Source organism: Lathamus discolor, chromosome Z (assembly GCF_037157495.1).
Source record: "Lathamus discolor isolate bLatDis1 chromosome Z, bLatDis1.hap1, whole genome shotgun sequence".
Lineage (NCBI taxonomy): Eukaryota > Metazoa > Chordata > Aves > Psittaciformes > Psittacidae > Lathamus > Lathamus discolor.
This window is the reverse complement of record NC_088909.1, coordinates 47400769-47427668: the sequence shown is the minus strand read 5'-3', so window position 1 is coordinate 47427668 and position 26900 is coordinate 47400769. Positions and strand designations below refer to the sequence as shown.

Sequence of the window (26900 nt, the reverse complement as noted above, 5' to 3'; positions counted from 1 at the left end):
AATAGAGACAGAAAACCAATTTCATTCAAAATTTTTTCATAACTGCTACATTTAATACATTTTCAATAGCATATTTTTCTCTTTGTCCAGCAGTATCCTGCAACAACTCTTAGGTAATAAAGAAAAACAGTTTTCTTTTACTCTGTTTTCTTTGCTGTAGTATTTTGTATTGCTGTTTTTTTTTTTTTTAATTTAATTTGTTTTTTAGGGTTGGTTTTATATTTGGCCTTTTTTTTTTTTTTTTTTTTTTTACTTTCCCTCATATTACTTTTTGTGACTTCTATTTCAAATAAGATTTACTGTCTTACAGTTTGGCACATATCTATGCTTGAATATTATGTGTAAATTATCTGTCAACCCTTGTGATGTAGAATTCCCAACAGTATTTTGTTCTCAGTTTGGATATATATATTTACACTTTATTATGCAACATGGAGTACTTAAGATTACATTCAAGGTCTATAAACAATGTTATAAAGAAAATCTGTAAAATGCAAAATGAAACAGCAAATTACACCTCTGTTTGAGGTTTTCTTTGTCCCTGCAAATGTCTGAAAAACATTCAGTTACGAATACGTCAAAAGACTTATGCCTAATCTCAAAGCTGGTGAAATGAGAAATCATCTTTCCTCATGTTTCAAGGTTACTGAATCAAAAACTCTTATGGTGATGGTCCCTCAGAATAAAAGGAATGTCAAAAAAAAAAAAAGAAAAAAAAATGACAGTATCTGCTTATAGGTAACGTACCATGAAATGAGACATGCCAAAATATAAGGCACCGGCAACTTTTTATGTGTGCAGCATCTGACCACTACCTTTCCTAGGTTAGTTCTACTTTTAACAGAACAGCAAAAAATCAAGGATCCCTGTCTAAATAAAAGAAACACACATATTCTATTTCTCTCTAATGAAAAACACACACACAGAGAAGGTCATGTTGAGTGAGAAAATCTTATTCATCTTTGCCTCAGATTTTCTGCCATGCTCTTTGTAGTTATTAAAAAATACATTAAAAGCAGTAATTTCTTGTGTCCATCAAATTAGAATTCACTGCGTGTTACAAAAGAATAGTGTAAGCATAGTTAACTTCAGCATTACAGCCCATAAGTAGAATACAAACTTCTCTGTAGGCAGTAAGATGGGTAACTTCACAAGTAAAAACATCTGACTGCAACACATCAAATCCTATAGCCTTTAACAGCAGAAAGGATACACTACAAGACAATCTGATTAAAATAACATAAGCTAAAAGACTGATAAAGCACTCAATTAATGATGAGCTGACACTCTTTACACAGATTCTTTCCTCTCCACTAAACTTTTTTGTCTTCTTTATTTTCAACCTGATAGCATATGGTTTAAACCAGACTATTCCAGACTGTCCGTCTTGAGATATTTTCCTACTGATCTGTTGTTTTTAAACTTCTGGGTACCAATTTAAGATATGTTTTATTTATCATCATCAATGAAAGTACAAAACGCATCCTCTACTCAAGGAAGCACAGCTATGGAAGAGAGAAAAAAAATAGAGATGCTTCTTAAAACAGCAAGTTACTTTTGTTGAATTAGTACCCAGAGATCTGTATGTGCTAGAAACCACAAGAAGACAGAGAATCAAAGCAGACCTGTGAGGAAGCAGCCACACTAACTGTATAACAGCATGAGCAGCTGCAGATTTTTTGATTTCTACGAGTAGCACTTATAACACTCAGGTGATTGTTTCTACACAGTGATCCTTAAGCATTATTTTCCTCTATCAGTATATAATTCAGTTTTATTGAAAAGAAACAGTTTTTAATTCCCTACTATTCAAGCATATACTGAAATAAAACCACAAATAATCTTTTTTTTTTTTTTTCTTTTTTTTTCACTGGAAACCCTAGGCTGTTTCCTCATTACTTTCTCCCAGGTTAACTAATTATAGTTTATATAAAAAAAAAATTATGTGAATTTACAATAGTGGGATGTGAGACATGGAGAGACAGACAGATCATTCCTATGTGTATGGGGCTGACCAATCAACACAGGTGATCTAAAAATGACCAAAGTTATAGTCTTGTTTCCTCAATGTCCAAAACTGAACAGCAGACTTCCAGTTAAATATCAGCAGAAATAAAATGCTTTCTTTTTATCTTTTTATATTAATCGATTAAGCAAAGCAAGAGAAAAAAACAACATTGAGAAATACTTGGGGATATTAATAAATGAGTGGCAGTAAATGATAACTTTCATGTTTTCTGAACTCATTAAATTCTCAAAGGTCATCATTGCAGATGGTGAAGAAAAAATATTTTAAAACCCCAGCAAACTAGATTTGCTCCATTAAAGCATTGTTAAATAAAATGTTATACAGTGACATTGCACTATTTATATAAATATAATTAAAAATGGAGTTACTAAAAAAAAAAAAAAAAAGCCCTCTGACAACCAGATATCATCTTTCCTCCTGTAATACAATCAATAAAACTGAAAATACAAGAAATAATTTTGTTCCTTGTTAGTTTCCTGATATTCAGAATTTGGGGTTGATCTAGATTGAAATAAAATCAGACCTTTATGAATTATGTCACTGTAAAAGAATTATAAGAGAATGGCCATTTTCTTTATCAAAACCACAGCTTTTCGTTTTGGGAAGGTTGAGAAGATAGACAAGGGTATTGTTTCAGCCTAGCTGTCTGAATCTGACAAATAAAAGGACTTGACTCAAGTATTCCCACAGCTCCCAGTCTGGAGAGCATGTTTTGACCCCAGATCTTCCAGAATGAGAAAATTCTGACCAACTGGTAATTTTGTAATTCCATTCTAATTATTCAAATTAAGTTGCTTTTTAAGCAGATGTGTTTATATCACAGATTTTTTTTCTCACAGATTTTTGCTCTGTTTTGAAGTCTTCCTCTGTGAAATATTATTTTACCAGTCTGTTTATTTCTTTCTCTAATCAATTGTACAGTATAAAACCAAGAATTTGGCATCTTCATCTTAAATAATCCATGAGTTGTTGCATGTGCCCTTTGCTTAAAGAATTACTTTTTAAAGCTGAATTAGAATTAATATTTAAGTCCTTACGGTTAGCAGACTCCTAATCTTCTAAATGCTATTGTAATATTGTTTATCCTCTTCTACTTAATGGAGTTGAGTAAGTGCAATCTCCTAATGTGGGGTGGGGGAGGAAGGGGAGGAAAGAGGAAGAATCCCTAAGCACCAGAACCACTAAAATCTGCTTTCCAACAGATTAGTTTTGTGGATAATGGCCTTTTCTGAATTATATGACTGTCGAATTAACTTAGTACATCCCAGCAATAACAAGAAATGTTCTGCATGAAATAATACTGAAACATTTATGATTTGTTAAGACCTAGAGTATCCAAGAAAAACAAAATGTTGTTTTCTGATGCCTCAAAAGGCAAGAGCTACATTTGCAGGTGTTTCTGGTGTGTTTATAATACCGTTTGTGTATATGCATCCTTTGATGTCTTTTAGTGAAAAGTAAATTGATGAGAATTGAATCTCCTTTGATGTGTCTTGGGTTGAAACGGGATGATTTTGCACAAAAGTTTAGTCCCATTCTGGGGTCTTTTTAAATACATTTTGGTAAGTTTTCGCAATCCTAATTTTAGTTACCACATTATCTTGCCACAATTTCAACTTCTGCACCCATTTTTCCTTCTTATGATTCTTTTTTTATTGCTGTGAAGTAGGAAAGTTTTCTTGTGGATAAAAGGCATTGTACTAGGAAAATCATAGAATCATAGAATAGTTAGGGTTGGAAAGGATCTTATCATCTAGTTCCAACACCCCGTGCCATGGGCAGGGACAACTCACACTAAACTATGTCACCCAAGACTCCATCCAACCTGGCCTTGGACACTGCCAGGGATGGAGCATTCACAACTACCTTGAGCAACCCATTCAAGTGCCTCACCACCCTCACAGTAAAGAACTTCTTCCTTATATCTAACCTAAACTTCAAACAAACAAACAAAATTCTTTACAGCTATTAGGGAAATGAAAATTCTCCCTGGGTGTTACAAGAACAGGAGATAAACCAGAGTCTCTGCAGGAGCAAGACATTACTGATGCAACTTTATTTCACAGAATCACAGAATCACAGAATCCCAAGGGTTGGAAGGGACCTAAAAAGATCATCTAGTCCAACCCCCCTGCAAGAGCAGGGTAACCTACAGTACTTGCTGTTAAAAAACATATGGTTTAACTGAAGTCTCTGTGATGCTTATACACGGAATTAATCAGTGCAGACTAGGTCCACCTCTAAACACTGGCCTGGGGGGAAGTCAGGATATGGTAGCTGATTGCCACATTAGAAAAATTAAATTATTTATTTTCTAAAGTTTTAGATACAATATGGCAATGCAATAGAGATATAAAATGTCCTTTCATGAATCATAAATTAACTATGAAATTTTTAAAATCTGTTCTCCACACTGATTTAAATTTTCTCCAGGAATAAAAACCTATACTGGAGTTCAGGATTTTGAAAGGGTTGCTTGGTTGGCTTTTTTATAAACCAACAGCCAAGTTTTGCCTTGTACTCCAGGCTCCATTTCTGGGCAACAGCCAGGCCCAAAGCAGGTTCAATGTAGCCCAGTATTGCTGCTTTTAGTATCTTTATTCTCAAAGAACTTGTCTTGGAACATAACATTCATTGCTATTTCTATGATGAAAATTAAAGGTATATTTACAGTGAATGTATTTACATACTGCATATTTCCAGAGAAATTCATCTTCAAGCTAAGTATTTTCAACACTACCTCCAGAAGCATGTTTAAAATGTCACGAAAAAAATCACACTTTCTTATTATGAGGCAAGTAACAGTTTAATTTTTAATTTCATTCAGGATTGCAACTATGCCATGTAACAGAGGCAATGTTATATACTTTGTCCTGTGCAAGTGACTGTGTGGGAGCATAACTGTCTGTCAAATACAGAAGTATCTCACACTTCAGAAAATATATTTATGAAAATGAAAAAAAAAGTCTTTGCGTTATGGTAGCTAAATAAAACTCTAAAATTATTGACTGTTGTTAAAAAAAAATCATTGGGATATAATTGATAATTTTAATTAACATGAAATGACTACACAACTTCTCTTTACCCTGCTGAAGTAGATTAATATGTCCAAATTTCAACTTTAATATTATTTTCTTTTAAATAGGATGATACCTCATTTCAGTCTTCTACTGCTTTTCCAGAAAATAGCAAATAGGTTTTTTTTAACTAAAGCAATATTTTCAATTTCAAATCTACTCAAAAAAGAGCTTAAAGAAATAAGAACGGACAAATAATAATATATAGATTATTTTTACTTATACTGCATTTTGCGAGTTGCAAGTAGCTGATCAATAAAGAGACATTACTGAAAAGTATAGTAATGCAGCATTTCTGTCATTCTCAGTTGATTTCCCATTTCCTTGAGATACAATCTTCTCCTTTACACAGGCAATGTGAAGGAAAGATGAAAGTAGAATTTTTGTTTTGCTTCAGAACAACTCCACATACAAGATCTTCCTGATGAGACAGTTAGGTCTCCTTACAGGAAGACATAAAATGATGAGGTGTTACAGTGTAGCTCTGTCTCTGTATGCCAAGAACACTGTCTACGCCTGAGTGAAAGAAACATTTACAGAGACCTACAGGGACAAAGGTCTCCCAGTTCATAAACGGTAAAATCATTTTCCAAAGTAGACCCAAATGGGAAGTACTGGTGTCTTTCAGCCATTGCTGCAGTCCCTGAATTCATGTGAAAAAATTAACGTCTCTTCCAAAACCTTCAAGAATTTTATATCGAGATATAGTGCAACTCATATATGAAGTTCTGTATCTATAGTGACATTTTTCCCTCTGCCTGTCCAAAAACTGTTGAAATGGGCATGGGTGCCATTTGTTAAATTACTAAAATGTTTTCCATTAGTTATTTCATGTTCTTTACCAAAAGTAAAGAACAGGAAAAATATATTTTTAAGTTACAAATCAGAAGTTTTAAGTCAAAAGATTCTCAGCTTCTTGGAACAGTTTTATAAGCATCAAATCATAGAATCATAGAAGATAGAATAGAATCATAGAATAGTTAGGGTTGGAAAGGACCTTAAGATCATCTAGTTCCAACCTGCCTGCTATGGGCAGCGACACCTCACACTAAACCATGCCACCCACACTTTTGTCCAGCCCGGCCTTGAACACTGCCAGGGATGGAGCATTCACAAGTTACCTGGGCAACCCATTCCAGTGCCTCACCACCCTCACAGGGAAGAACTCTTCCTTATATCCAATCTAAACTTCCTCTGTTTAAGTTTTAACCCGATACCCCTTGTCCTGTCACTACAGTCCCTAATGAAGAGTCCCTCCCTAGCATCCCTATAGGCCCCCTTCAGATACTGGAAGGCTGCTATGAGGTCTCCACGCAGCCTTCTCTTCTCCAGGCTCAACAGCCCCAACTTCCTCAGCCTGTCTTCATACGGGAGGTGCTCCAGTCCCCTGATCATCCTTGTGGCCCTCCTCTGGACTTGTTCCAACAGTTCTGTGTCCTTTTTATGTTGCAGACACCAGAACTGTACACAATACTCCAGGTGAGGTCTCACAAGAGCAGAGTAGAGGGGCAGGATCACCTCCTACAACCTGATGGTCACACTTCTTTTGATGCAGCCCAGGATACGGTTGGCTTTCTAAATCAAGACTGTTTTATCCTTTTCCTGTGCAACAAATTCTTAAGGAACGATGGCTCAGTGAAGATAAGAACTGGAGCAGAATTTCTTATCAGCTAATTCTCTTTTCAGCCCACAAGACACCAGAGTTTTCAATCCTGAGATGGAGATTTGAGAAGGGCAGAATGACTGTCAGAACTTAAGCCTGAAGGAAGTACTCAGATACCAGCTTTAATTTTGTCTTTGGTTCCTTTTGCAATAGTATTGTTTGTCACTGCATACATTTAATTTGCCTAAACAAGAAAGCATACAGGATCTATGGGCTGTGGGTTCATCTCTAGGAGTTTATTCCTATTTAGGCAAATCTACACAGTAAAATTCTACTTACTACTTGACATAGCATCAGTGCTTCCTGAGGCTGATGATCCTCAGCATATTCCTTCACCAGATCTGCTTATAGGGAGTTGTAATTTGTAATAACGATTGTTGTCCAAATGAGACACACTTACATATATTCTAATATTTAGAGGCACAATACAACATATGCAATCACAGTGGACTTTGTTTTTTCTGAAAATTGAGCAGCCAGTATGTCCTGTTTTGACAAGCAGAAAGAGTTTAGCCATGTGATAACAATCATGAGCACCACTGGAATTCAGCATTGATTTGCTTTTCATTTCATGATAGCATACTGAGAGGCTGAATGACAACAGATTTCCATGAGAGAGAGTTAACCATATTATTGAAAGGTAGATAAATGATATGAAGAAGAAATGAGTTAAAGAACTTTTGTGTCTTATTAGTGATCCAGACTATGGGGATCTAAGGGAAAAGTTGTTTTGTCATGAATTAAATGACTTCAAACACCAAGTGGATGGATCACTAATATGAAAGTAATTTAGTCCCAGATATCAGTGCTACAAAGATATTCTGAGCAACATACTCTAGCAGAGTTAAAAAAATATTTATACAATACCATCAAATGTACAATTCTATGTTTTTTTTAAGGATACGTGGTTTCAGCTATGCCAGTGAGCTATATATGTATACCCAGTAGTTTTTCCATTACCAGTCACCTCATATAGCAAGACATTTGTCCCTGCACATGGAGGAACATGCATCTACTTCACACAAGTTGTATTTACACAAATTCTAAAAGCCTCTGAGTGGAGCATATCATCAATAGCCACAATAGATTACCATTGTTCTATGAATTTCATGTATAATGGCCATTCTCAAATTTATGCAATGAAAAAAAAAAAAAAAGATTGGGAAGCTGAGTAAGTTAACCGAAGTAACTGTGAGTAGCACTTACCCTAAGTTAAGGACTTTTCAGTCTCTCATGCTTTGCCAGTGAGGAGGAGCAGAAGAAGCCAGGAGGAAGCAGAGACAGGACACCTGACACAAACTAGCCAAAGGGGTATTCCCTACCACAGCACACCATGCCCAGTATATAAACTGGGGGGAGTTACCTGGAAGGGACAGATCACTGGTGGATCAGGCCAGGCATCAATCAGTGGGTGGTGAGCAACTGCATTGGGCATCACTTGTGTTTACTGAGTTTTATTTCTCTCTCTCTTTTTTCTTAATATGACTGTTGTTGGCATTAGTATGTTTTATTTAATCACAGTTATTAAACTGTTCTTATCTCAACCTGTGGGCTTTACATTCTTTCAATTCTTCTCCATCCATCCAACTGGGGGTGGAGGAGCGAGGCAGGAGGAGCGAGGCAGGAGGATCAAGTGACTCTGTGGCACTTAATTGCCGGCTGGGGTCAAACAATGACAACATGCATGTGTAACCCAAATAGTCACATCTTTTATACCTCAATCCACATTAGAGGAGTAACACCTTTAGGACAGCCACTATTCTTAATCTCTTGTCCAAGAAATTCTGAATCAAGAATCAGGCTTGATTCAGAATTTCAGAAGTCAAAGACAGGCTTTGGAGCTCTAGCAGCCCCAACTCTTAGTAACATCATGATCCATGTGCAAAAGAGGTGACTCACTGATGCATAGCTCCTTTGGCAGGATTTACAGCTTTTGACATTTACTGTGACTAACAACACCCATCTGCACACATTTTTACTTCTGCTAGACAAAATATTAAGAGATATCTTTTTCATGTTAAAAAATATTTGGAAAAATTTGAGAAAAATCTGAGAAAAATATTTTCTATATTTATTCTTATTAATGCTATGTGGTAAAAAAGATCCTCAGAAATAAATGAAAAGTCTTGTGTGTATTCTGGAAGGGTTGTTTATGTTTTTAAGAGAACATATCAGAAAGAAAAGCAGAATTATTTACCTGGGTAGCAAAACTGTGAGTGTCCTATACAGCTGTGTTCTTTTTCCTTCAGGTTGTGTAGTAGATTTTTTCAAAAAAAAAAAAAAAAAAGTTCAACAGCTCAATTTTTTTTAACCTAATGTTTACAATAATGCATTAATTTTGAAATGCATCCTCTCTTGTTCACCTTTGTATAACTTCTACATATTAACACTTACCAAGTTTTCAGATCCAGATCTTGCTTAAAACGTCTTTGTATAATCACTTTGATGCCATAACCTATAGTCCCCAGATATTCCAGATCAAATGGGTACAGCTGTTACTTGTGCACAACCATGTTCCTTTTAAACCTGTCCTCCATTTACCATGAATTTAGAATTAATTCATTTGCTCAACTTGTAAATCTTGTATTCCTGATTTCCTTTCTCAAGCCTTAGACTCAACTTGGATGCTGTACAAACCCCAAAGAATGAACTTCCACACTAAACAAATAATAAAAGCCTTATAATTTTTTTTTTAAGGTGTACTAGTCAAGCTTACAGGAAAATCTAAAGTCTGTGTCTTCTTTGTATAATGCATGGAACAGTTTAAAAACTTCATCACATAACTGCATTTCCTTATGATGTTCTCAGTTTGTGGTGGGGAGTGCATTTTATTTATAGTTTGGGGTTTCTTTATTTTGTGTGGTCAAACTTTTTATTAACTCATTTATCTTAAACTGAAAACTTGCACAGCTCCTGCATGCCAGATGTGAGTTAATGTGTGAGCAGATGAATGCAGCATTATGAAGTGGGAAGTGAAGAATAATGCTGCAAAATATTGCTACATCCATTTGCTAATCATTTCCTGATGATTTTGACAGCTGCCTTATACAAGATAATAGAGCCTACACACTCTGTTATTTTCTGGATTTATTACTCATTCTATTTGATCAATGAGCTTTTACTCTGAAAGTTGCCTTTATCACTAAGAAAAATGTTGCTCTGAGTTCTATTGTTCCAATTATTATATTAAATATATATGGAAATAAACACAACTTATTTACGGTCCTGATTGCATTGGGCAAATTTAGTACTGGCAAGAGAGATGTTTCCTTAAATGGGAGTAAAACACATTCCTGAGAATGCACAGAAGAGAGATCACTATTCAACTGCAATATGCTGGATCCAATTTTTTCCATTTTGTTTTTTTCATGATTGCCTTGCATATCCAATGTAGTAAAAGAGCAAACTGCATCCATGTACTTAGTTACATTTTATTTTCTTAGCTGCCCTGATGCAAATTCTCTTATCTAGACAGGTCCTCCCATGAGTGTTGATAGTTTTTTGTGTGGTTCTGCTGGAGTACAGTTCTTAGTAATTCTTACTTACTAATACTAATGTGCAAGTCAATATTTTATTATGTTCTGTTATTGCTTGCAGTACTCCATTAAGCAATTACTAACGGAAGTTTCCAAAATGAACACTACAAAAGCATACAGAAACATTTTCACAAACCATTGCATGGAAAATTCACTGCTTATTTACTATGACTCACCAACTGCTGAAGACAAGGTAGGATATGTTAATAGCATTTGTCATTCAAGTGATGTGTAGACAAACTATAGTCAAGGAAAGCAATGCAATATGTGCTATGTGGCAAAAATCTGAGTGGCAATGATTCAGCAGTTGCCCATTCTGCACCTCCATTCTGTCTATGAGCACATCTGAGAATCCTTCTCTCAGATGCTTCTGAAGTTATGCAGCTTTCTCAGATTCTCCTGTTGTAATAAACCAGAACAGAATAGTTACAGATCTCACTAAGATCTGTTTTGCCAGTATGACAGTTCTTGCTCAAATTTGATATGTGGACAGAATACTGTTGATCTCATATATTAACTTTGACTGTTTCAATATTTATCATTCATCCACAAATGTAACAGTATAAAGGTACCTACATAGGTTCATTGATACTGACATATTCAGAAACTGTAAAATTTCTGGCCCACGATATTATTAAAGCAGCTGTCTAGCCACAAAGAAACTGAATTTCAAGTACTGGCCTTCCTTTTCTTCTTAAAGGAGATAGACTTGGTATATTAAGCCAACTTTTTTTATATACCAAATGTTTTTATATACAAAGGCTACTTATCCCTCTGGCAGATGGATGATTGACACTCTTCAATTTGGAATTTAATTTTAGTATACTAAGCATTCCAATCAGCATTTCCCTCTTTGTGATTCTGCAGGTTTTACTTAGCAATGATATATTGCTAAGTAAATTGCATATATTATTTTTAACCTAGTAATAATTGGTATCTCCAGGGATATTTGTGTCATGAACCATACTCTGTAATGTTTTCTTAGTTACTTGCTATAGACATCTGTCTGTAGTTCACAGTGTATTTTTTATTCTCAATCAAATGTACAGACTTAGATGTTGTTTTTAAATGAAACTCAAGGATAAGTAATTTTACAGTTTCAAGGTAACACTCTTGCATAGCTCTCATCCACCAAAAAAAAAAAATACAAAAACCACAAAACAAAAAAAATCATGATGTTAGCGTATTACAGACTTGGAGAAAATGCTTCTGTATTCATTACAGGGAATTTATTGATTTTTAAGCTTGCCTTTGTTAGTAATTCATGAGTTCTGATTTAAATTTTTTTTTGTATGAGTAATTCATGAAGCCAAATTTCTTGTTTTTTTCTGACATAATTTTAAGGCTGAATCCATTACAATCAGTTTTTAAAAAAGCTTTTGTGAAATATCATGCAAGAAAAGTTGTTTTAACTTTCATTTACTTTTAGTTTTGTCACCCACAGAGAATAGGCAATGGAATGTTAGAAGAAAAAGTGATACTTTACTTTACCAAATCGTGCCAGCTATTTTGAAACGCATCTTATAATGGGTCTTTCATGGTGCCTTATAAAGTCATGTTCACATGATAAGACAAATTTTAGAAATTATTAAAAAAATAATAAAATCATAAACAACTTTGCTATGTCATGATAATGTAGTTACCTACCATAACATGAAACAGCCCAAGTTTGCATGAAGGATGATACCATAGAACCTGAGATACAAATTAAGATGTTATCAGAAATGTTTGTTGGTTGTTTTTTTTTTAAAGGAAGGAGTTCAAAACCCATATGCTCCACAGAAAGAAACTAACATCAGGCACACCCGGCAGTTTGCTCTGGAGATGAACAAAGGGAATCGGCACATATTGTCATGTTGTCCTTGGGAACTACAGGTATACACCACACTTTATGGACTGTATTCAGCATACCTAGTCTAGAATTTTGTCGAGTTTCCTTGTGCTTTACCTCTTCCCCAGCCTTTTGTTTAGAAACAAAGACGTATGAAATTATCCTATTCTGCTTTTCTTAGAGCTCAGAATGTTTAAGTTTTGGCCCAGCTACATTTCTCAGCCTTCCAGTGACAGACCAGCTCTTCTTCCCACTTTCTCTTTGTGATTCAGTTGGTTGACTGATGTTCCAAAGGCACAAGTTAAGTTTAACTGTGTGGAAGATTTCTCAGACTGGAATATAACATCATTCTTCACTGGATTTTTTGAGAACTTTTGAGATAGAATTTCAGTAAACAGAAATCTGTTGACAATGTTTTCCTTCTAGATTATTTTCTGTACAGTTAATTTTGAATGTTTTTTCCATAACTTTTCAAGGAAACAAATAATTTTCAAATTCCACCATTACTCATCTCTGGAAATTAATAAATGATTTGACCTTCCTTAGTATCTCAGCACTTCTGGGAAAATTATTGGAAAATATGTATACATACTAGAAGTAGTCCTTTGCTGCTGGTATTACTGGCAGACGGACCATTTGTTTTTTCAAATGTTTTGGGATTAAATTTAAAAAAAAAAAAAAAAAACCATTATTTTTGAATAATGAATTTTGCCCTGAAGTTTTTAATAGGGCAGTGTATGGTGAAAGCTGGAAAACCAGAAAGAAGGATGGGATGCTCAGAAATATTTTTAGAAGCAAAAATAAGGCTCTCAAAACTTTTGGGGAGGTTTCTTCACTGGCCTTGCTCTTCTGAATTTACTTCAAACATTTCCAAAGATTTACCCTTCTTCAAGAAAAGATTGTAGAAATGGCACAATGCATATAGTCCAGGGATTATTACTGTCAATGAATCTGATTCTAGAAGTTTTGTTTTAACATCCTGCTTTAAAAATAACATCGCTTTTTGTTTCAAATTTTTATTTTTATGCTGCTACACTAGCATATATTTTGTTGAATTAATTTTCTGCTGAAAATTCAAAAAGATTACATGAGCAAATCTAGACCTTAAATATCTGATTACGCAGTTTAAGTATTTCATTTTTTCAATTATCACTTTCAATACAGATGTATTCAGGCAGGTGTTCAGCCATCTCCAGGAAAGCAGGGATCCATCACTGATAACGGGTACTTGGAAGACAAGCACCACCACTCCATCCCACTTCATCAGCACATCACATTGCCCCCGCTTCCTTCTCATTCCCCCAGCCATCTATGCTGAGCATGATACCATATGGTGTGGGATATCCTTTGGGTCAGTTGGAGTCAGCTGTCCTGGCTATGTCCGGCCTAACTTCTTGTGCACTTCCAGCCTCCTCATTGGTGGGGTGCGGTGAGAGGCAGAAAAGGCCTTGGCTCTGTGTAAGAACTTCTTAGCAGTAACAAAACCATCCCTGAATAATCAGCACTTTCCAGCACATAGCCCATACCACCTACTATGAAGAAAATCAACTCTATGGAGCCAAAACCAGGACAGTATAGTAAAACTAGAGGAAACAGAAACAGCAATCAGATTATAAAAAAGAAATTAAAAAATAAGTGGTAAGAGAATTAATGCAATGATATTAATTTAAAATTCCCATAAATTAGCTTTTCTTTTCTTTTGTAAATATATAAGTTATGGCTGATTTTTAAGCCTGCTTAATACACAGTGAATTTAAGATCAAAACATGTGAACTCAAAGGATTGAAAAGTAGTCCATGTGCTTATGTACCTAAACCAGAATTTGAATGCTAATTTTATGTACACAAGATATACTAATAAACTATGAGAAAAATTGGCTACATGGTCTTTGTCTTTGTGACTCATTCCCTTGAGATGTCTGATCACCAGAACAGATCAGCACTTGGAGCTTGAGTGACAGAAGTGAAAATTTTGTGTACCTGCAACTTTGCTGGCAAAGCAGACTTGGTAGCAATACCCACTAATGGTGATCCTCAGGACTCCCACGCTGCTTCACTGCATATCCCTATGTACCCTGGAGGTACATAGTTGTTTCTGAAATAATCTGGAAGCACCTTGAAAGTAGAACAGCTCTTTACTAAACTGGTAGGTAAAGCCCAAACTTCACAAACTGCACATTTTTTCATGTTTTATATTACTTATTTTTTATGTAATGTTATAGAACAGGAAATGTACTTCCTGTCTGTGTAGAGAAGATGCCATTGCTATTCTTCTTAAGTGATGCTGGGCTTCTAAGTATTGGGGAAAATTTATATTACATCAGTTGTTATAAAGGGAATTCTCTTGTACTGCCACTGGAATCTTCCCTTGGCTTCCCTTTTCGCACATGCAGTAGGAACATGGAAAATGGTTTGCCTAGGTAAGCTTCCTGCCCATCTCCCCTGCAGTTCATTATGATTTTTCCAATGATATCTCTTCTCTACAGAAAATCCTGACTTCCTAGATATTTGTCCTTAATTAGTGCTCTTCTCCCTGAATTTCTTCATGACTTGGGGTTTGGTGTCTGACTTACTTAAGTAAGTCAGGTGCCAAGTGGAAGAACCCTGAGGGACAAAGCATACATTTGGAAAGAGAAGGCTGGTGGATAACAGTGGCTATCCCTTTTGTTTAATGCAAAACATTTTCTAAAACACTGCAAAATTCAGGCATAAAGCAAAATTATTGTCTCTTGTTATGCCATTATTTGGTGTTGCTTTGAGCTATACATTATGACCAAGAGCAAATAAAATAACAGGTTGAAAAGCTAATTAAGCCCACTGAAGGAAAACCATTGAAAATTTATTTTCTTCAGCTTCTGTGACAGTAAAACTCAAGTCCAAATAACCCATAATTTGATGAAGCAAAGCCAAATCACTGGAAAGAGCACATCAGCATTCCTTAGACAACCCTACACTGGAAACATGCAGTGAAAAATGAGGGGACTGCTGCTGGTATCCACTAGCCTCCTGTTTCAAAATACCAGCTCTATACATTTTTTTAAATTGTAAGCTTTTTCTGCTTTTCCACAAAAACATTCATGTTAGAACAACATTCTTTTCACTTATTATGGCTAACACCCTGCTTAATCAGAAAACCTTGTTGTGTTATTCATTTTGTCACTGATATTTGTTATGAAATTTCTCTAATATTCAGTCCATTTTTTGTGATTAGGCTTACGTTTGTTAAACTTTTCCTTCTTTGTTTCTATAAGCTTTCTGACATCCAGGAATAACAGTTGCAATGCAACACTGTGTTCTAGTTTAATCTTCTATCTTTTGACACTGAAATCACTTACTGCACCTTTATTTAAAAATATACTGTACTCACATATATTTTATGGGCTAACCTTTTGCCATTCCAGTTTTCTTCTAATACGATTATTTGTTGGAGTTTATTTTGCAGTTTTTTCTCATGTTTACTCTAAAGCGCTACTCCTACAACTGTGAGGCAGCATTGTCAGGTATCCCTATTTCAACAACCATTCTTTATTTCATCCACTGGTTCCTTAACTAATGGGAAGGATGTCAATATTTGTACATCAACCTTAATCAAAGTCAATGGAAAGCAAGTTCCAAATGCAAATTTGGCCTGAAGTAAATTTTTCTTCTAAGAAAAACTAGTCAAAAGGAAAGGTAAATGTTGCCACTGACTTCTTGTCAGATATAAAAGTGTGAGAGTGCACTTTTAAAACATTAATCCTAACTCATGGGCATTAGTCAGCTGTATTTAAAATGTTCAGATTATATTGTACAGAAGGAGAGCTTAAAATGAGATGGCAAGAAAACTCTGCCATGGCCTTTAACTTTCCAAATAAAGCCTTGGGAGAATTTGCAAGCCCATAGACTGAGAGGGGTTTCAGCACCAGGAGAGCGTTATTGCAAAGATCTACTGGTGCTTTCAGAGCTTCACAAAAGCTTCATGAGCATATATAGTGGAACTAGAAATACACACAGAAATTCTGAGAAGTGAAAATGGAGACAAGAAAAAATTACAGAGGAGAACTGAAGTAAAATATCGTCTTTGATCTGTCACTGAGGCCATAACTTGGTTACAGAAGAACTTGGACATGAAAAGTAAAAAGTAGAAACTGACTACATAGATTGACAATCGTGACATTAGTCACTACCCACAGGTTTTGCACTCCATGAAGCTAACTGAGCACCATTGTCAACACAGAAAGTAATTGTTAATGTACAGCTTATTACAACTCACATATAAGGAATTTATTCATTGCTCAGTGCAGACTATCAAATATAACAACAAGAAGTGGGGCTGGACAAGATAATTCCAGTATGGTATCTATGAACAAGAAATACTGGCTGTCAGAGAAGCTATAGAAGCATACAGTAATAGTAGGTATAACGATACCAGAATTGATGTAATAATATCAGAGTGACTAATATAACATAGCTATCATAGTAATGAGGTGGATTACTAGACTGTCAGCAAATTAAATAGCACTGTTTTCCAGGATTCCATATTTTAGCTAAAACAAAATACTGAAAGAAAAATAAAGCTTTGAATTTTGCCATGTACCAGTACCACTTTCAATTGAGAAAACAATTAGAGATGTGTTTGTAAAGATTGTGGCTCTGAGGCTTCAGAAACATGAACACATTGTAATAATTCCAATAATTCTGAAGGGGAAATTAGCCACTCGCTGCTTAATTTCTTCCAAGGCACTAATGAAATTTTATGCAGAGTTAAACAAAAGTGTAAAAGTATATAAATTAAATCAAACATATTTAAATTTGCTTTTACATAGCAAAACGTCATTATGTCACTACCTTTTAAAAATACTAATCCATCTACAAGTTATCAACAGACAAGATGAATATTACTTGATGGGTATTTGTATGTCTCATATATTACATAATGAAGAAAAAATACACTATATGCAATCAGGTTGTAATTATTTATTTTTTTTTATTATAAAAGCTCTAAAATCAAGACCTTAACATCCAAAATTTCAGAATTGAGGGGCATATTCCTGTTTACCAAATTCAAACGTTCAGTGCTGAGGCATGATCTGGAACCATAATGACTATTGGGAAAATAGAGGCAGAGTGTGCAACATGCAGGCATAGGGAAAAGGGAGGAACAAAGGGAACCGATTAGGACTGACACTAGTCACAAAAAATTCACTAGCAAAATCCATGTCTACAGATTCTCTCAAGGCCCCGATAAAACCAGAATCACAGCAACCTTTCCATCACTGGGATATCACTTATAAGCTCTTGGCAGACATACCACCCACAGGAACTGTTCTGTCTCAATGCAGGCATCTTTCAACAAAGAACTTTCAACAGTGAACTGTGTCCTACTTCTAGGTAGGCATGCTAAAGGAAAGAAAGGAAAAACACTCAGTAAGAAGCAACTCTATAGTACTTAACACCTACATTCAGCTGAGGCCAAAACTAACAGAAGGTTAGCCTCTCACCCATGGACATTTTGATAAGAAGAAATAAGAGACAAAATGTTGCTCCTATGTAATTTCCCACCAATCAAGTTCTCAGCAGGTTGATTCTTTCCAAGTGACATCGTATTGCCTCAATAAGAAGCAATTACATAACAGAAGAGCATCATCCCAAATGTGTTCAGTCTGAACAGATGCACTTATCAGAATTTAAATAAGTACAACCAAATCTGCAGACAGAAATTATGGAAAACATACCAAACCCAGTTCTCAACTCTTGCTTATACAGTTTTGTTTTTCTTGTCATCGACAGACACAAAGGTGAGCAGACTTGACACTTTTTAACCTTCCAGAAAATTGTGGTTTAAGAATCACAATCTTGCTAATTATTTCTCTATGGGGAAGGAATTATTTTAAGACTATTAAGTTCATCTTTTTAACAGCTGATGAAAAAAATTACATCTTTACAGCACATCAAAATTCTACATGTCATAGAGCAAAAGGATGGTTTAGGAGATAATCACAAGGGAACTGCTGTCACCTTGCCATGGTAATGTTTTTTTTCTATCAGGATCTAATCAAAAACTCAGTGGCTGAGTGATAACACAAAGAATCAGAAGCCAATTATTTTCTTTATGAAGAAAGCAAGCTTTCTTCATATGTGCATTTCTTCAAATGTGCATTCTTAAAAGCATGAGTTTTTAAAATTCAGATATGCCAAAGAGCATCACTGGGATGCACAAAGAAGTAAACCTACAAAAACTACTTTTCTCTGGAGATTACACCAGACTACAGAAAAAATCCTATAGAAGTTCATCAATATATTTTAAAGGACAAATCACTACGTTCTTTTTATTTCCCCTGTCTATATCCTGAAATGGGGTACAGACAAGGGAAGAAATACTTTTAAACGACTACAGTGGAATGCCAGTTATGTAAAGAACACACATATGGAGATGAAACATGAATTATGCAAATACAGAGTAAAGGCACACGTGTAATTCCACTGATACAGGAACCCAGTTAAAAATTCTATAAATATATTAGCTCACCACATTTTAGTAACCTTCCGCTTTATAGTTTGGATCTGTTTCAGTATATATTTTTGCAACAGAAACTACAACCTAAGATTCTGTTCCATTAGCCAGTTCAAAGTAACTGAGAGAAAAGCAAGCTGTTTTGTTCTTTCAAAATATGCTATATACCAGCATACTTATTTAAATTACGTTGGGGAACAGGAAAAGAAACAGCTGCCAAATGATATTTTAGTTCTTTTATTGGCAGTTTTACACACAGGGTTAAGAAATAACTTTGTGAAATTACACTGACCTATAAAAAATGTTTTTCTGAAAAATGGAAATGTAAAAAAGAATGTATGATCCTGCTTCAAAAACAAAAGGGAAAAAAACAGATGAGAAAAAGCATTTTTCTTTAGTTGGTGAAGACTGTGTGCATATTTTCTCCATGAACTTCTTGTAGTACATTTTTAACCTTACGAAAAACAGGGTTATGTAATTAGGAGTTTCTTGTGTGCCTACAAAGATACATGTCAGCTTTGGGTCCCCTGGTGAATTCATCCAAATTAAGCACTTTAGTAAAGCTCAACAAACAATTACATTCCTAAAAGATTTCTGAGAAATTTATGGATTCATCAACAAAAATCCAGTTAATTGGCTGATGTTGTCGCTAAGCCAGTCTCAATCGTATTTCAGTTGGCACTTAAACAAAGTCCCCACTGGCTGGAAAAAGGGAAACTTCATGTCCTTTAAAAAAAAAAAAAAAAGAATTAAAAAAGAGGACCGTGAGAACTACCAACCAGTCAGCCTCCCCTCTGTGCCTGTTATGATCATGAAGCAGATCCTCCTGTAAGTTTTGCTGAAGCATATGGAAGACAGGGAGAAAATTAGAGACTGTGAACAAGGCTTCAAGTAGGGCAAGTAACTTAGTGGTCTTCAGCAATGGAGTAACTACATCAGTGGAGAAAGGAAGACTTACACATGTTGTCTACTTCGACTTATCCAAGGCCACTAAATTGGAGAGGTATGGGTATGACATGAACAAATGGACTGTTAGATGGATAAGAAACTGGCTGGATGATTACATCCAGAGAATTATGATCAATGGCTAAATGTCCAAGTGGAACAAACTAATGAGTGGTGTCCTTCAAGATCCTTACTGGGCCCACTACTGTTTAATCTCTTCATCAGTGATATAGGCAATTACTAAAAGCCAGCTTTAATCTCAGCCATTGAGTGGTAAAACACCACTCAACAAACTCAATGTGTTTCTGTTACACTGCCATATTCCTCACTTACCAGGTTTCATTTTTAAAACATTTGTGTCACTGTCCATAAAAACACTGCCCAAGCAGTCAATCAGCACTTATATTAAAATTTGCAGGAAGTCGAACATGAAGGTCAACATTGCTGAGGTGAGTAGCTCGAGATTCGAAACCGGAGCCGGGGGAAGCTCAGCGTCCAGGAGCCCCAACCCAGAGGGGCCAGAGCCACCGAGGGAGCCTCAAGGCCTCGACAGGACCGGCCCGGAAGCCGGCAGCTCCGCTGACGCGAGCAGGGACTCACAGGGGGCGGAGCCAGGACCAGCGGCACCAGCCCTGGGTGGGTAAAAGCCTGCCCCAGGGAGTGCAGGCGAATGGGGTGGGTGGGGGTGGTTTGCGCGGGGGGTTGTGAGCACTCGCCGTATGGCCAGGGTCCGGTCTGGAAGCTCTGCTCTGGCTGCCCCGGCGGTGGCCAGCGTAGGCACCCAGTCAGAGCAGGTGACAGGGCAGGCTGCAGTGCAGAGCTCGGGGTGTAGAGGGTGCCTGCACTGGGCTTGTGAGGGAAAGGTGCGCAATGGGCAGGGCTGCGCTCGGTGTTCCCTGGTGGAGGCCCTCCTGCAGCAGGGGCTGAGCTGCGGGACGCTGTCAATAGGCTGCAAGATGTCAGGGTAGCTGAGAGGAAGTAGGGCTGCTTGCTACAGCCCCAAACTCTGCAGGGGCCTCAAGCGTCCACTGTATCTCATGGAGGTAAGAAGGAGGCCGTTAACCTGGGAAGCTGGGAAACAGCAACCCCCCTCCCCCCCAAAAAAAACCAACCAACCAAAAATTAAGAAAAGCACAGGGAAAAAAAAAAAAATAAAAGGAGGAATAGGACAATTAAAAGCAAGGGGCTTCCTCCTAAATCTTATGTCCCTACCCAGAACTGTTTTGTTGGCCTGCAGGGTGCTGATGAGGAAATGCACTCGCACCACAACCAACCAGCTGGTGCACTGGTAAAGAGGATCTCTTGTTGTGCTGCCAGGAAAATGCGGCGGGCTGTAGTAGTAGAGGACTCTACTCTCAAAGGCACAGAGACACCCATCTGTCAGCCTGACCCAGCCTCAAGGGAGGTGCGTTGCTTACCAGGGGCACGGATCAGGGATGTTGCAGAGAGGCTGCCTGCTCTAGTAAGTCCCACTGACTATTACCCACTTCTAGTGGTCCATGTGGGTGCTAGTGATATAGACAGCAGTAGCCTGGAGAACATAAAGAAGGACTACAGAGCCCTGGGAGAGGTGGCTGGGGGCTCTGGAGCTCAGATTGTCTTTTTGTCAGTTCTCCAGGATAAAGGGGAGGACCTTAAAAAGGCTATGAGGATTGGCCAGGTTGATACATGTTTGGAAGGGTGGTGCCATAGTCAGGGGTTTGGGTATCTTGAACACGGGACCCAAGTTATTAGGCCAGGTCTACTGGAGGCTGATGGAGCTGGTCTGTGGTGAAGAGCAGTTTTGGTAGGAGGCTAGCCAGACTGGTCAAGGATGCTTTAAACTAGATGTGTTGGGGGAGGGGGGCATCATTCCGTTCCAACACAGCCAGTCACTTGCCAACATCTATAATAAATGTTTGGAGCTATGCAGATATTCCAGTGGCTCCAGCCAATGAGCCAGCTTCATTTGGAGCTTCATTCAGATGCCTCTGTACAAACGCCCGTAGCATGGGGAACAAACGAGGAATTAGAGATGTGTGCACATCTACGGGGGTATGATATAATAGGCATCACAGAAACATGGTGGGATGGCTCCTATGACTGGAGTGTTGGAATGAAACGTTACAGGCTCTTTAGAAAAGACAGGCCCTGCAGGCGGGGAAGGGGAAGTTGCCCTTTATGTTAGGGATAGGCTGGAGAGAATGGAACTCTCTGGGGACAGGCGAGCAGTCAACAGAGAGTTTGTGGGTCAGGGTTAAAGGGAGCAGTGATGGGAGACATTACGGTGGGAATCTGGTACAGACAGCCTGATCAAAAGGAATCTGCAGATGAAGCGCTCTACAGACAGATAGGAACAGCCTCATGCTCACAGTCCTTTGTCCTCATGGGGGACTTCAACCACCCTGATATCTGTTGGAGGGATGTTATGGCCCGGCACAAGCAATCCAGGGGGTTCCTCGATTGTGTGGAAGACAACTTCCTTCTGCAAGTAATAGAGGAGCCGACAAGGAGAGGTGCCATGCTTAACCTCATGCTCACCAACAGGGAAAGGGTTGGTTGGAAATGTGATGCTCCAGGGCAGCCTTGGTTGTAGCTATCATGAGATGGTCAAGTTTCAGATTCTCAGGACAGCAAGAAGAGTGTGCAGCAAGCTCACTGCCCTGGGCTTCAAGAGAGCAGACTTTGGCCTCTTAGGGAACCTGCTTAGTAAGGTTCCATGGGATATAGCCCTGGAGGGCAGGGGGGCCCAAGACTGTTGGTTGATAGTCAGGGATCACCTGCTACAAGCTCAGGAGTGTTGCATCCCAACTAGAAGGGGGTGCAGCAGGAGGGCCAGGAGACCTCCTTGGATGGATAAGGAGCTGCTGGAGAAAGTTCAAAGGAAAAAAAGAGGCTTATAAAAGGTGGAAGCAAGGACAGGCAGCCTGAGAAGAATACAGGGATGTTGTCCGGGAAGCTAGGGACCAGGTTAGGAAAGCTAAGGCCCAGTTAGAATTAAACTTGGCTAGGGATGTTAAGGATAACAGGAAGTGATTCTATAGGTACGTAGTGAATAAAAGACAAACTAGGGACAATGTAGGCCCCCTCCGGAAGCTATCAGAACTGGCTACACAGGATTTGGAGAAGGCTGATGTTCTTAATGACTTCTTTGCCTCGGTCTTCACTGGCAAAGGCTCTGACTGCACCACCCAAGTCTTGGAAGGCAGATGCAGGGACTGTGAGAATGAAGACCTTGGGCCCACTGTAGGAGAGGATCTGGTTTGAGACCATCTTAAAAATCTGAATGTACACAAGTCCATGGGACCTGATGAAATCCATCCATGGGTCCTGAAGGAGCTGGCAAATGAAGTTGCTAAGCCACTGGCCATCATATTTGAAAAATCATGGCAGCAGGTGAAGTTCCCGACGACTGGAAAAAGGGAAATATAAGCCCCATTTACAAGAAGGGGAAAATGGATGATCCAGGGATCTACAGACTAGTAAAGTCTTATGTCTGTGCCTGGCAAAATCTTGGAGTAGATTCTCCTGGAAGGCATGCTAAGGCACATGAAAAACAACAAGGTGGTTGGTGACAGCCAGCATGGCTTCACTAAGGGGAAATCCTGCCTGACCAATTTGGTGGCCTTCTACGATGGGGCTGTGGAACTGATGGACAGGGGTAGAGCAGCTGATGTCATCTACTTGGACTTGTGGAAAGCGTTCGACACTGTCCTATGCAACATCCTTGTTTCTAAATTGGAGAGACATCAATTTGACAGATGGACCACTGGGTGGATAAAGAACTGGCTGGATGGATGCATGCAAAAAGTTGTGGTCAATGGCTCAATGTCCAGCTGGAGACCAGTAATGAGTGGTATCCCTCAGGGATCGGTGTTGGACCGGCCTTGTTCAACACCTTTGTCGGTGACATGGACAGTGGGATTGAGTGCGCCCTCAGCAAGTTTCCCAGTGACAGCAAGCTGTGTGTTTTGGTTGATATGCTGGAGGGAAGGGATACCATCCAGAGGGACCTTGACACGCTTGTGAGGTGGGCTGATGCCAACTTTATGAAGTTTAACCATGCCAAGTCAAGGTCCTACACCTGGGTCGGAGCAAGCCCACGCACAGCTACAGGTTGGGCAGAGAAGAGATTCAGAGCAGCCCTGTGGAGAAGGACTTGGGGGTGTTGGTTGATGAGAAAATGGACATGAGCCGGCAGTGTGCACTCACAGCCCAGGAAGCCAACCGTATCCTGGGCTGCATCAAAAGGACCATGACCAGCAGGTCAAAGGAGGTGATCCTGCCCCTCTACTCTGCTCTTGTGAGACCTCACTTGGAGTATTGTGCGCAGTTCTGGTGTCCGCAACGTAAAAAGGACATGGAACTGCTGGAACAAGTCCAGAGGAGGGCCACGAGGATGATCAGTGGACTGGAGCACCTCCTGCATGAAGATAGGCTGAGAAAGTTGGGGCTGTTCAGCCTGGAGAAGAGAAGGCTGTGTGGAGACCTCATAGCAGCCTTCCAGTATCTGAAGAGGGGCTATAGGAATGCTGGGGATGGCCTATTCATTAGGGACTGTAGTGACAGGACAAGGGGTAACAGACTAAAACTTAAACAAGGGAAGTTTAGATTGGATATAAGGAGGAAATTCTTTCCTGTTAGGGTGGTGAGGCACTGGAATGGGTTGCCCAGGTAACTTGTGAATACTCCATCCCTGGCGGTGTTCAAGGCCAGGTTGGACGGAGGCTTGGGTGAGATGGTTTAGTGTGAGGTGTCCCTGCCCATAGCAGGGGGGTTGGAACTAGATGATCTTAAGGTCCTTTCCAACCCTAACTATTCTATGATTCTAGGAAAATCCTGTTAAACTCCACTCTGATGTGTGTGATGCACACTCATTAGTTGGTCAGAATATCTGTGTGAGTATCATTCAGCTAACTGCAAAACAGAGTAATTCAAAAGTACATGCTGAGATATTCTGCTGTCTCAGAAGTACGTGTTCTGATTAGTACAAGTCCTAATTTGCAACTGCTGTTACATTTACATGAATCTTTGGGATTCCCTTCTCTCATTTAATTTTTAAATTATTCATTGTAACTTTTTTAAAGTTCTGGCTAAAAATAGTTAAGCTAGTGTTCAGATAAAAGATTTAACCTGCCACTTCCATCTTCTATTTTTTCTATTTGTTTTGAGAAATGTTACCCTATATACAGGAAATCAAGAACACTGATTAAATATTGATTTTAACATCTTTGGGGGGAAGTAAAATGTAAAGTATGAAGAAAGATAATTTACCTACAGGAAGTGTAAAAATCTGAATTCAGACAGTAGATACAATGTAGTTTGTGTGTGCATTTAAATGCAAGTTTCTGCTCCAGTACTTATGATTTTATTAAAGGAAGCTGTCTTTTGAACCAGAGGATGCTGATGGTATTGAAACACCTAGTTTTCATTGATAACAACAGTCATTAAACTTCTAAATAACTTTGGGAATCTGTGCTTCCAGTCAATGACAGAGATATGCTTCCATTGTTTGGAAATAATCCAGTCCAAATTAAAAGCAATATGCCAAGCCATGAAAGTCATGAGGTCTTCTAAGAGTTCTGCTGAAAAGCTAATAGAAAGGGTAAGTAGCAATTTCCTACTTATTTTTTATTACTTTGAAAATGTCCTATATGCACAAAAATATTTTAGTCATTTGAGTACAGGTCATTTTTAGGGAAGAACAGTCAGGAGAAAATAAGTGGTGGAATTTCTTCATGCATTTTTGAACAGCTTAAACACAGTAAAATGTGGAAATACTACTTTACAGTAGTGTTTCTTAAGTGGGCAGAAGACTTACATGAGATTCACTTATGCAGTCTTCTAATCCATAGAGATTATGGTCAATTAAATATCATTTAAGATTACTTTATTTTGTTCTTTCTACTGCGGCTAAGCTTGTATTTCTTTTCAGCGGAAAGATCTAATCTCGTCGGTTCTAAACTATTTAATACTAAGAGTGGGATCTGGCTCCCTCTACAGGACCCTTTTTCCAAGACCTATTTTGAAGCCAACTTACGGTGAAGAGTTGTCATCAGTAAAGATTTCAACATGATTTGTTATTCAGCCTACAAAGTATTTCCTGTTCTAAAAAAATTATTTTCAGGTGGTTATTTCTTGACCAAGTCATTACTTCAGCCTCCACAGTAATTTTTTTCACAGAAATTATCTAACTATCTCAGGTGAATTTCAGAGAAAAGTTTTAGGCACAATTATTTAACCATTCTCAATTACATAAAAAGCTGGAGCATTATGTCTGCATGCAAGATGAGAAAACTGGAGTTTCATGGATAAGCTACCTTAGTTTTCCTAATTTTCAAGTGGGAGAACTTCTGTCTAAAACAGTTTTGTGCAACTACATTGAAGCCATCATCATATTTGTCTTTGGTATTTTTTCCCAAATACGCAGCAGAGTTACTTTAGCTTCAGAATCCTTGAAGGATTGTTAGCTATTTTTATTAATGTTAGCTATTTTTATTAATGATCTCATGATAAATTCAGCAATTGATTGGGGAAAAAAAACCAAAACAACATACTTCCTGAAAAAAAAAAGATGACAAAAAACAACTAAGAAAAAAAACAGCTGATGCTTTTTCACAGGATTTATGGATGGCAGAAGGTTTTTCAAATTAAATCAGGAAATCTCTGAGATGAAAAATGGTAGTGAACTCAAGAACTGCCTCAAAAATTATTTAATTATCTAATTCTGTTAGCCAAGAATTGGGGGAATTGGGGGAATTTAATATTGTAACAATTTTTAATGTATGAATGGTAGCAGAAACTTTGACTAGTGCGACTTAAAACAGATTGGGCACCATTCTTAGAAGCAGCCTGCCTGCTACTCCTAGGTTGCATGCATAAGTGTTACTGCCCTAGTACTAGGGTGTTAGGATATACTGTGTACTGGAACAAAGTTACCAAAAGCTTGTCCAAGTTCAAATCAAACTTTCAGGCAGGACACACACATTATCAGTAAGAGGAAACTCGGAGCTGGCACAGGACTTCAAGATGGTGTCTCACAAGCGTGGAGTTCAGGGGCAGAATACTCTCCCTTGATCTGCTGGTCACACTCCTTTTCATGCAGCCCAGGACACGGTTGGTTTCCTGGGCTGTGAACGCACACTGAAGCCGGCTCATGTTGAGCCTCTCATCAACCAACACCCCCAGTCCTTCTCCACAGGGCTGCTCTGAATTGCTTCTCCACCCAGCCTGTAGCTGTGCCTGGGATTGCTGCGACCTAGGTGTAGGACCTTGCACTTGTCATGGTTGAACTTCATAAGGTTGGCATCAGCCCACCTCACAAGAGTGTCAAAGTCCCTCTGGATGG

General features: G+C 38.2%; 1 long non-coding RNA gene across 1 annotated transcript in view; it reads left to right on the top strand.

The window, feature by feature from the left end:
* The window catches only part of LOC136005615 (uncharacterized), a 34702-nt gene extending 20704 nt beyond the window's left edge, over positions 1–13998 (top strand). Inside the window, exons 2-4 of the long non-coding RNA XR_010608815.1 lie at positions 10367–10498; positions 12058–12180; positions 13301–13998. This is a non-coding gene — a long non-coding RNA (uncharacterized LOC136005615). The remainder of the gene's footprint in view (positions 1–10366; positions 10499–12057; positions 12181–13300) is intronic.
* The last annotated feature ends 12902 nt before the right edge of the window (positions 13999–26900 follow it).